Source organism: Nannobrachium achirus, assembly GCF_963921795.1.
Source record: "Nannobrachium achirus genome assembly, chromosome: 15".
Lineage (NCBI taxonomy): Eukaryota > Metazoa > Chordata > Actinopteri > Myctophiformes > Myctophidae > Nannobrachium > Nannobrachium achirus.
This window is the reverse complement of record NC_137822.1, coordinates 41,568,672-41,581,135: the sequence shown is the minus strand read 5'-3', so window position 1 is coordinate 41,581,135 and position 12,464 is coordinate 41,568,672.

Sequence of the window (12,464 nt, the reverse complement as noted above, 5' to 3'; positions counted from 1 at the left end):
ACACACACACACACACACACACACACACACACACACACACACACACACACACACACACACACACACACACACACACACACACACACACACACACACACACACACACAGGCAGAGGTATGTGCAGCTGGCTGCTGGGCTCTCGAGCAATGTTGCCATGTCCTGCTTATTGCAAGCGACTTACTTTGTGGGCTTGATTTTTCGGTAAAGTCACAGCATGGTTGCAGGGTTGTTTTCTGTGTGCGTGCGTGCGTGCGTGCGTGCGTGCGTGCGTGCGTGCGTGCGTGCGTGCGTGCGTGCGCGTGCGTGCGTGCGTGGGTGCGTGTGTTTGTGGATACTGGTCAGGTGGGCACCAAGGACATCTGGGCACCTTGACACCTTGGCTATTTAGTCCAAAATGTTTAAAATAAAGTATACATGATCATTACGCTTAAACATTCTGTAATTATGGTCCAATAATATATATACTGTAAAGGCTTAAAGGGCTGCATGTGGCCTAAAATTGACGCTTACTTTGGTCTTGTTTTGCATAAATGGTAAATGGTGCATTTGTATAGCGCCTTTATCCAAGGCGCTTTACAGAGATTGTGCATTACATTCACCCATTCACACACACATTCATACACCGATGGTGGAGGAAACCATGCAAGGCACCAACCTGCTCATCAGGAGCAACTAGGGGGTTCAGAGTCTTGCTCAAGGACTCTTCGACACTAACTCTCCGGGAGCCCGGATTCGAACTGGTAACCCTTCGGGAACCCTCCGTGTTCTAATGACGGTTTCTCTACCCCTGAGCCAATGCCGCCGCCCCTGGCATAGACCGGGTTGCTCGTTACCCTCACTAAACCTGGCAACTCTGAACTGGAGCCAGGTTCACTTCACTTTGCTGTCTTCTTTCATTCCTTGTGAAGAGAAGAAATACTTTTTTAATGGAGCACTATAATGCAATGGACAATTCACTCACTTTGTGTGTGTGTGTGTGTGTGTGCGAATGTGTGTCTGTGTGTGTGTTTACCATGAGTAAATGCACATGTGGGGCAAACTGAATGAATGTAAAGTAAGCTGGGGTCCTGAAAGCCTTACTAGAATGTGGTGTGAGGTTTTGAAAATGTTTGGAATGTGTGTCTGTCTGTCTGTCTGTCTCTCTCTCTCTCTCTCTCTCTCTCTCTCTCTCTCTGTCAGCCAAACTGCTGTGTGAAAAGGAGTGACCAGCAGGCATACTGTATAGCCTACAGTAGTTGGGACTGGGAGATAGATCGCTATCAACATTGCTCGAAGGGGCCTTTTTGTTTTGTTGAACTTTTTCTCTTTTTGTTATGCGGGAAACAGGCAACACGGACAGTTAGCCTCTAGAGATTACAACACTGATTCTCAGCAGCATAGTTACGACATGGTCGTTTTGGTCCAGAAAAAGGGTGGGAAAAGTACTCGCATTTTGTAAAGGTTTCTTATACCACCATGTAGAAACACTCCGTTACAAGTATACAAGTCCAGGAGGTATTACAAAATCTACTTGAGTTAAAAGTACAGAAGTATTGGCATCAAAATGTACTTAAAAGTACCAAAAGTAAAATGTACTCATTGTGCAGAAGGTTTCAAATATATAAAATGTACCAAAATCTTTTGAAAATAGCAGACCTACAAGCTTATAGATCGGCTATTTGCAAATTACGTTTTACGTTGACACATGGATCTTTTAGTTGTTGTAGTGTCTATTGTTCCTCGTATAGCTGCCCTCAAAAGGTAAACTAACAATGTATTCATGAGGTGCTCTGTCACAACAAAGGGTTACAAGGTGCTGTGTGATGAAAGGTTGGTCTTGTCAGCAGCAGTGTGGCTTAGTAGGGAACTAATTACTAACCTCTTTGAAAATGACAACAAGCCCAAAATATATGCTGTTGAAAGGACCGCATCTTGCTGGGAATACAAGACCGCTCACCGCAAAACCAATCTCAACCAGGTAGTGCTTGACCTCAGTGAAAATATGCCTAAGCCTAAAACTTAACCTCAGTAAAACTATGTCTAAACCTACAGTAATAACCTTATTCCTAAACTTGACCTCAGTAAAACTATGCCCTAAACCTAATAACCTCATTCCTATAGGCCTAACCTCAGTAAGACTATGCCCTAAACCTAAACCTAATAACCTCATTCCTATAGGCCTAACCTCAGTAAAACTATGCCCTAAACCTAACCTCATTCCTAAAGTTAACCTCAGTAAGACTATTCCTAAACCTTACCTTTATTCCTAAGGAAAAGGCAAGAAGCGCACCACCTACGTAGATGCACTGCGACGCGACAGCCTAGCCAACAACACTGTAGAGCTCAAGACCCTGATGTTAGATAGGAGAGTGTGGAGGGTTTAGAGCTCAAGACCCTGATGTTAGATATGAGAGTGTGGAGGGAAGCGATCCAAGAGTCGGTGTTGGCTGCTAGACCACACTCTCACATCGCATCACATTCCTAAACTCACTGATTCACTGATGTCACTTGGATTCCATAGAAGTCAGCGTGTCTTCTGGGGAAGCCAATCTACAAGCTAATCTACAAGCTAAATCTACAATCTAAAATCCAATCCACAAGCTCACAATGCAACGCATTGTCTGCGACACATTGAGACGCATCAATGCTGTTATTTTAAGATTACGAAGATCATTTCAAGTGTTCAAACTGGCAACATGTTCAGAAGCATCTTCCATAAAACCCTAAGGTCTGGGATATTTCTTATGAAAGTGTAGCATGGTTAATGCACACAGTGCATGTCATCTAGTGTTTTAGTTTGGCACATTACTCATTATCTTGAAGTTGTCCACACATTAGTTCTTACCTGCCCGTGGGCATAGGGGGACAGGTATTCCTACCTGCCCGTGTGCATCGGGCAGGGGTTTCTCAAAGTGGGTGACGGGGCACCCTGGGGTGCCGTGACGGCAGTCCAGGGGTGCCGCGAGATCATTTGATAATATTTGGAATTTATTTGGACACTTGAAAAGAAAATTTAGTATCATTTTAAACTTGAAGTACAAAGTTATTTTCAGTCAGTTTTTTTTCAACGATTTCCTCGCAACATAATCGCTAAAATATCGTCACTGTCGGGCAGAAAACTTGTATCTCCAAGTTTCAAATGTGTACGTCTTTTGCCCTGCTTCATCATACAAGACCGTCGCACAAAACTAGTGAAAACAGCCGATCTACAAGTACACAACGCCAATAATATGCTATAAATATAAGGTGCTGGGAGTGAAAGTTATAATGTATGATTAAAAAAATATTTATGGGGTGCCCTGAGACAAAAAAGTTTGGGAACCCCTGGCATAGGGGGACAGGTATCGTATAGGTGGGACTCTGTCTAGTTTTGTTCTGAAAACACATACTTGAACCGAATAAATGTGATTATTGTTCAAATAATTGTAGCCCGCTCATTCCCACCAACCCAGAAGGACTGAAGAACGCTACGCATTTGATACAAAATAAGGATTACAAAAGCAAAGTTAAAGCATATGAACATGATCGGCACTTGGCAGTATGTAGAATAGCATATTGCGTTGACGGTTTAGGAAACAGCAGCACTAGTGTGGAGCGCTCCTTTCATTAAAAAATAAATAAATACTATTACTGCATCAAAAGTAATCAACAAACGATAGGCTATAAAAACTGGTCAAACATTGGACAAATTGTCAGATAATATAAGAAAGAGGCAACAAGTTGTACTGCTGTTGTGAGGTGTTGTGAGCGGCTATTTTCACAATATGTATATCTGTGTCAAACTAAATCTAATGCCTCAACTCCTACAATTCAAAGTGCTTGTTAGGGTGGGGGGTCCCCAGTTCAAATATTATTTGGGGAGGAAGGGTCCCCACTTCAAATATGATTATTTGGGGTGTCTCCAGACTCCAGTTCAAATATGATTATTCAGGGGGGGGGGGGGGGGGGGGGGGGGTTGCTGCCTGAAAAGGCTGTGAACTCCTTGCTCTACACCAAAATCCTTTTAGCCAAAAAAAATCACACCCGTGTGAACTGAACGGTGGTTCTGGTGGTTCTCTCCCCCCCCCCCCCCCCGTGTGTGTGTGTGTGTGTGTGTGTGTGTGTGTGTGTGTGTGTGGCCTGGACAACAGCGCCCCTCCCTTAACATGTGTGGTCAGAAAAGGTACTACACAGGCTTGAGGCTACATACAGACCCACCCACCCACATACAAACAAACTAACTAACAAACAAACATACCTACACACACGGCCACGCTATGGAGACGGTGTGACCACCGCTCAAAAACAAACAGACGATCTACAAACACACTTATTGGTTGCTGAATGCTTGCCCCATGCAGAATAGAGTTCATGTGGTCGATAGTATCCTTGATCATCTTATCATCAAAGCAGCAGCAACGGGCAGTCAGAAAGTGATGAGTCATACTTGCGATGATGACACTGTGAATCACGACTGCCTGACCTTTCAATAAGCCCCACCCATCATGACACCACAAACACCACAAATGTAAATAACGCCTGCAGAGTCGCATAGCAGTATCATTATTCATTAAACGTATTTTCTGGAAGAACAGGACCCTTATGATAGCGTTATTGACTAATAGAAATGCACCTTTTAGCCTGGCGGTCCGGACACCTAGGGCTCATTGTAGCCTGACAGCGCGGGTTCGAGTCCCGATCCTGACGACCTGTACTGCGTGTCTCTCCCCGTCTCTCTGTCCCTCTTTCTTGTCGGTCTTCACTGAAAACTATCATTGAAGGCAGAAAAAAAAGAAGGAAATCTTTATGAAATATAAAAATATAATAATATAAATATAATCATCCACAGGTTGATGTCCCTGATGGGGGTCCATCCTATGTTCCCCAGGTTCTATGTTCCCCTCTCTATGTTCCCCACCTAACATCATTAGTTTTAGTGAGGTTAGGGTTAGGGTTAAGGGCAGGGACGTGCTGGGCCCCTGATTCAGCCCGGGAAAAAGAGTTGGAGAGGCCCTCATTTTTTTTTTATATGTTTCGTTGTTGTCAGGTGGAAACCTTATATGTCCAAAACCGTTTGTTTTGTATTTATCATTTTAAAAATGATTTAAATTAGTGAAAACAGACGATCTACAAGCACACAAGTTGTGTGCTTGTAGATCTGCTGTTTTCACTACTTTTGTGCAACAGCCTTGTATGATGAAGCAGGGCTTTGCTTTGCGAAAAAATGTATACATTTGAAACTTGGAGATACGAGGTTTCTGCCCGACAGTGACGATTTACTTTGATGGCCACAAAGCCCCCAAAATGGAACGAAGGCCGACATTTTATTTTGTATTTTTTTCCTAATGGCCGGCCTGGACCGGCCGGGAATGAACCGGCCGTTCGGGAGTTGTCCCGCTTTTCCCAATGGCCAGCACGTCCCTGGTTAAGGGTAGGTTTAGGTGGTAAGAAAGTGGGGAACATAGAACCTGGGGAACATAGGTATGGTCCCACTTGATGGACCCCTTACAGGTCCATTTGGTTTCATTTTATGCTCTCGAGAGTATATTATTGTTAAACATCTGCATTACTTGATTTACCAGAAGTCTACACAATTACAGAATGTAGAAGAATTGTTATTTTGATCAACGTCTGTCTGTTTTATCTCCTATGGCATGGGTCTTCAACGGGGGGTCCGGGACCCCTAGGGGGTCCTCAGAGTTACTACAGGGGGTCCTCCAAATCTAATCTAATCTAATCTTCTAATCCTTTTTATATTAACCTAAACCCTAGTGTCCATATTCTGAGAACTATAGCAGGCTGCGAGGCGTTGTGAGCTTGTAGATCGGCTATTTTCGGCAAAGAGGTTTGGTGTAGAGGGGGAAAAAGAGCAGACTAAGTACAGAGTGGAAGGTCAAGTTTATTAAATATTGACGGCTCATGTAGTTAAATATCTGAAAACACAAATTGACATGAATCCAAAATACACTAACGATTGTGCTGTCAACTATATGGAATTTATGAACAGGTTCTGGGGGTCCCTGCTTCATCTCTCTCTTATCTAAGGGGTCCTTGGCCTGAAAACATTGAAGACCCCTGTCCTATGGTACCAGATCAACACAGCATGGAATTGTGGACAAACTCTTATCCAACGACAATAAAATATGCTAGGTTTTGGGTCTGAGAGGCTAAATCTCATTGAATGGTGTTCACGTGGCTCAAATGCAGAATAAATAATGGACAGGGTTGAAATCCACTGAACTAGACAGTTCATGTTCTGGATGTTAAAAAAGTAAAAAAAGGTAACAGTAAAAGCAGGGCAGATCCTTTTGTTACAACCATGTTATAGTAGTGTGATGCAGTAGCCTGATACAGTTGTAAGACCTGTTGTGTTTGTAATGTGTGTTATACTGTAGGTATAACTGTGCCAAATGCATAGTTTTCTATGCTTTTCGTGCAGGGGTGTCAATTGGGTATGGCAGGGGTATGCAGCTGCCATGCCCTGGGTCCAGGGGGGAAAATAAAAGTTACCTTTAAATATAAATCCATGAATGTCTCTTTGTCTATCTGTATTATGTTGTTAAATTACAGTATAAACTAACTACAAAATGTAACAAAATGGTTACTTTAACAAGGTATTATGGCACATTTACTAACATGCCAAGTTTAGCTGCACTTGAACAACCATTCCAGGCTGCCATATCCAGCCCAAGAAACCGTAGAAACGGGGGGAAATAGAATGTACTTCTTAAGGTATGGCAACATGACTGGTGCGCGCGTGCAAGACACCAGTCATGTTGCCATACCTTAGCTTTTTCTGAACTGACGCCACTGATTTCGTGGGTTTGCAGGGTTTGAGTCCCTATTTGTTTTTTGTTTTTTTACTATGCTGTGCGTGTATTGTGCTCAAAATAATACAGCTGATCAAGTATATAGTCTGGTTGCCCATCACTAAGGACACGAAACACAATACTTTTCATCAGCTAATTCATAAATTGCATGAGACTCCTGAAATTATGTGGTTTATTGGATAATGACACTGCTTGTAGGAAATACCCAAAGCAACCTGGTGCTTCATTTCATGTGGTTTATGGCTGTGGATCACAGAGATTAAGTCTGGTGTTCACTTCAAACCAGATGTTTATGGCCGGAGGGGATGAGGTGTTATCCCTGCTTCAGTTCAGACTTCAGACTGAATGAAATACATGCACTTCCTTTTGGGAATGATATGATATGTTTGATGAATATCACAATTAGGCCTAGAATTATTGAATGCTTTAACCAGTGAAAAATAGCAGATATCCAAGCTCACAGCGCGGCACCGAGTGCCGCGCTGCAAGCTTGTAGATCTGCTATTTTTGAAAAAGTCGTGAAAATGTGTGCAAATCTTTGAATATATGTATTTTCAAAGCGAACGTTTGTAACTCAAATTTTGCTTCTGGGTGGTCCCTGGAACTAAATATTTTGAGATGGGGGTCCATGGGGGGCCAAATACATATCATTTTGGGGGTCCTTCACATGAAAAAGTTTGAGAACCACTGACATAGTAGTCTTTCAAGAACAGGCTAACTGAGCTCCAGTTAAGTGAAAAGGACCTTTTCTTTGACGATGGCTGACATAGAAACATAGGGTTTTTTTTAAAAAACCTTAGAAGGATTCAAAAGACACTTATAGAATCGGGTCAAAATTCAAATTTTCACGATTTTTCAAAAATAGCAGATCTACAAGCTCGCAGCGTGGCACTCGGTGCCGCGCTGTGAGGTTGTATTTCAGCTATTTTTCAATAGTTAAAGCATAAAATAATGATACACAATATAGTGTACCCGTTCTAAATGGGTTAACAAATTAATAACCCTGGCAATTTAAAATCTTTCTACACTTTTCTTGTAATAGACCGTTTGTCAGCCTTCTGATTGGTCCCTGAGACTCCCTGACTGGCCAACCAGAAAAAAACATTCACTTTTTGCTATCGGGGGTGGAGTTTGTGCAGTGGAGAATGTTAAATGTGGCTTTCAAAACTGTCCGCAGTGCGCGACACGGCGATCGCCCGGTACGGCCGCGATCTCGGCCGTGATCTCGCTCATCATAATGAATAAGCTTCAACAAACTAGTTCACATGGACCATATCAATGGTCTAAGAGTCACGATTGGGTACATATATTTTAAATGGGCAGAATTACGAAAAGCCAGCCTATTATGTGAGGTTAGGATTATAGTTCTGTCCTCTTCCTACCCAGGATGCAATGCGCGGTCTATTCTCTTTCTGATCCAGAGGATTAAACTAATTAAAACATTTATTTTCGGGGGGAAAACTACTGTTTTGCTATGTAATTACTGTACCTTTTTCTTCCCTTTTTATTAATATCACGTAGATGTGTTTTTTGTGGTACTTTATATAGCTGTAATGAGGCTATGAAGGGAAAAAAAATCCCATCCACTACCACTATAAAAGAATCTGCAAAGAGGATTCTGTCCCACTGGGATTAAACAAATTAAAACATATATTTTCGGGTAAACCCCCTGTTTTGCAATGTAACTACTGTACCTTTGTCTTCCCTTTTTATTAATATCACCTAGATGTTTTTCCTTTGGTACTTTATATAGCTGTAATGAGGCTATGAAGGGAAAAAAAATCCCATTCACTGCCACTATAAAAACAATCTGCCCAGGGTCAAATGTCCTATCATAGTAACAGGGCAGAATGGGGCGGGATTTGCAAAAGGGCTTATTGCAAAACAACATCTACACAAGCTGACAGGACATTGCAATGTCAAGCGCTCACTGAGATTGTCTTTTTTGCGCAATGTGTTGTATGTTGTTGTAACAATAAGGCCCACAATTCAAGTGGTGAGTAATCGACAGAGAAAAAAAAGTAATTTGTGGGTGTACTATCCCTTCAATGTGCATCACTGTTTTCTCACTCAACAGTAAACAAACCAACATACAGTTCAAGTTTATGTCACTTTGTGACGTCTTGTACACTGATCTACCATTTACACAAAAGAAAATCAACATAATTTAGCAACATTTGTTTTTTGTCAATAATTTGCCATTATCTCATATAATTGCGATTAGTCAGTTATGTAGGCTAATAATTGTGACTGACTGGCCTAATAATGAGCAGACATTGATTGGCAACAACAGGTTGAGTACTGAGTTGCGGCATTACATTTTCTATAACACGGTTATAGAAAATGAGTTGTGGCATTACATTTTCTATAACACGGTTCTATTGTGAAAATAGCCAATCTACATGCGTACAGCGACTTGCAGTGCGAGGCGTTGTGAGCATGTAGATCGGCTATTTTCTGCCTCTAATATTTTACAATTTGGCCAACATTTAATTTGTCATTTTAGAGGCATTAAAAAGTCCTTAAAATGTCACTTTAGAAATGTGCAGATACCCTCACTTTACACTTAAACCTAAATGGTAAATGGTGAATTTATATAGCGCTTTTATCCAAAGCACTTTACATAGATTGTGCATTACATTCACCCATTCACACACACATTCATACACCGGTGGCAGAGGAAACCATGCAAGGCACCAACCTGCTCACCGGGAGCAATTAGGGGTTCAGATTCTTGCTCAAGGACTCTTCGACATTAACTCAGGGGGAGCCTGGATTCGAACTGGGAACCCTTCGGGAACCCTTCGTGCTCTAATAACGGTTTCTCTACCCCTGAGCTATGCCGCCCCTACACTTAAACTTTATGTTGGTTTGTTTACTGTTGAGTGAGAAAACAATGTTGCACATTAAGTTAATCCTGTGGGGGGACCACCCAAAATCACTTGGGGACCCCCCCGGGGGGTCCACGCCCCACAGGTTGAGAACCACTGTACTGGAGGTACTGTATGGCTGGCTGACCTGGTGATGCACTGTGGGAGGAAGGGAGCGGCGCGGCCGTCTGTGGCCTGGGGAGGATTGGTGGTTGGTGGAGCTGGGGATGGTTTGGGCGTCGCCGAGGTGTGAAGCAGCCATTGACGGTAAATCAGCAGGGGGTGTCAGCAGAATGCCTTGGTTAACCTCTGGTGGTGTTGGTGCTTGTTGCACGTTGGCGTGCCAGCCTGGGTGCTGGACTGACTGGCACAGTAGCACGCCCAGGGGCGTCACAAGGGGTAGGAAAGTGGGACTGAGTTACTAGGGCCCAAGTTGTAACTTTAGCTATTAGATCTGCTATTTCTGCTAAGTCGTGAAAATGTGTGCAAATCTTTGAATATATGTATTTTTTAAGCAAACATTTGTAACTCAAACTTTGCTTCTGGGGTGTCCCTGTAACTAAATATTTTGAGATTGCGGTCCGTGGCTAAATACATATAATTTTGGGGGTCCTTCATATGAAAAAGTTTGAGCGTCACTGACATGGAAACATAGGTTTCTTGCACACATTTTCAAATTTTTTCAAAAATAGCAGATCTACAAGCTCGCAGCGCGGCACTCGGTGCCGCGCTGTGAGCTTGTATATCTGCTATTTTTCAATAGTTAACATTCATGGGGGGCCCACAGTGAATCCTTGTACCCAGGGCCCAGAATTTGGTGTGACGCCCATGAGCACGCCCATGCTTGATGGACGGGTTGGCATTTCCTTCCTCTATGATGGGGATGATGCCCGTCCTGCCATGTCTTTGTGCTTTTGTGGTTCTTGACCTGGGAGGGGGGGTGAGCGGGGGGGCACAAGGACAGGGGCGTCACAAGGTGGGGGAGAAAATGGGACTGAGTTACTAGGGCCCAAGTTGGAGGGGCCTTATTTATTTTATACTTTAGCTATTGAAAAATAGCAGATATACAGTACAAGCTCACAGCGGGCGCTGCAAGCTTGTAGATCTGCTATTTTTGAAAAGTCGTGAAAATGTGTGCAAATCTTTGAATATATATAAGCGACTATTTTGTAACTCAAATTTTGCTTCTGGGGGGTCCCTGGACGTAAATATTTTAAGATGGGGGTCCGTGGCCAAATATATATCATTTTGGGGGTCCTTCACATGAACAAGTTTGAGCACCACTGACATAGAAACATAGGTTTTTCAAAAAACTTTCAAAGACTATATTCAAAGACTTGCACAAATGTTCAAGATTTTTCAAAAATAGCAGATCTACAAGCTTCGAGCTTGTATATCTGCTATTTTTCAATAGGGGGGCCCGTAGTGAATTCTTGTACCCAGGGCCCAGAATTTGGTGCGACTCCCCTGCTCAAGGAAGCTGCATAAAGGTGACGTCACGAAGACGTGGCTAAATGTTACTGTTAAAAAAAAAGGATACTCTACTTTCTCCATAGAAAAATGGGGAAATGCAAAAACAGCAACCACAATTTCCCAGAATAGCAAGTGTTTTCCGATAATAGAATTGCAGAAGTCAATTTCCAAATGTGACTCATGATGTCAGGGCAACCACAGTTACTGTACTATACAGCTTTTATCTTTCTAGTTATTATTACAGGAGCTATAGTCAACTTTTTCTTGAAAAACGGACACTAATATAAAAAAAGGTCCTTTTCACTTAACTGGAGCTCAGTTAGTCTGTTTTTGAGAGACTGTCAGTGGTTCTCAAACCTTTTCATGTGAAGGACCCCCAAAATGATATTTATTTGGCCACGGACCCGCATCTCAAAATATTTAGTTCCAGGGACCACCCCCAGAAGCAAAATTTGAGTTACAAACGTTCGCTTTGAAAATACATATATTCAAAGATTTGCACACATTTTCACAATTTTTTCAAAAATAGCAGATCTACAAGCTTGCAGCGTGGCACACTGTGAGCTTGTATATCTGCTATTTTTCACTGGTTAAAGCATTCAATAATTCTAGGCCCTAAACGGGTTAATCTGCTGCAGCATTGAGTTGAGTTGCCTGCAGAGCATAGCATAACATGATGGCATCCTGCTGTTGCACAAGGGGAAAGGGTGTGTGTGTGTGTGTGTGTGTGTGTGTGTGTGTGTGTGTGTGTGTGTGTGTGTGTGTGTGTGTGTGTGTGTGTGTGTGTGAGAGAGAGAGAGAGTTTGTGGGGTGTGCACTGCTGATATGACAACTAGAAGAATATGTTTTTGAACCATGATATAAAATGATGGTGGGAGGGGAAAATGGGGGAAAGAGAGAGAGAGAGAGAGAGATTTCCACTTTTGCTTTGGCAATGGCCTAGAATTATTGACTGCATTAACTGTTGAAAAATAGCAGATCTACAAGCTCACAGCGCGGCACCGAGTGCCACGCTGCGAGCTTGTAGATCTGCTATTTTTGAAAAAGTTGTGAAAATGTGTGCAAATCTTTGAATATATGTATTTTTAGAGCGAACATTTGTAACTCAAGATTTTGCTTCTGGGTGGTCCTTGGAACTATAATATTTTGAGATATGAATATTTCTTTACAGGGGTCTTTCACATGAAAAGTTTGAGAACCACTGACACAGTAGTCTCTCAAGAATTCAATTCAATTTCAATTCAATTTTATTAAAGTGTCAAATCATAACAAGTTATCTCAAGACACTTTACAAAGGCTAAAGAGCCATGAGAGAGAGAGAGGAGAGAGGGAG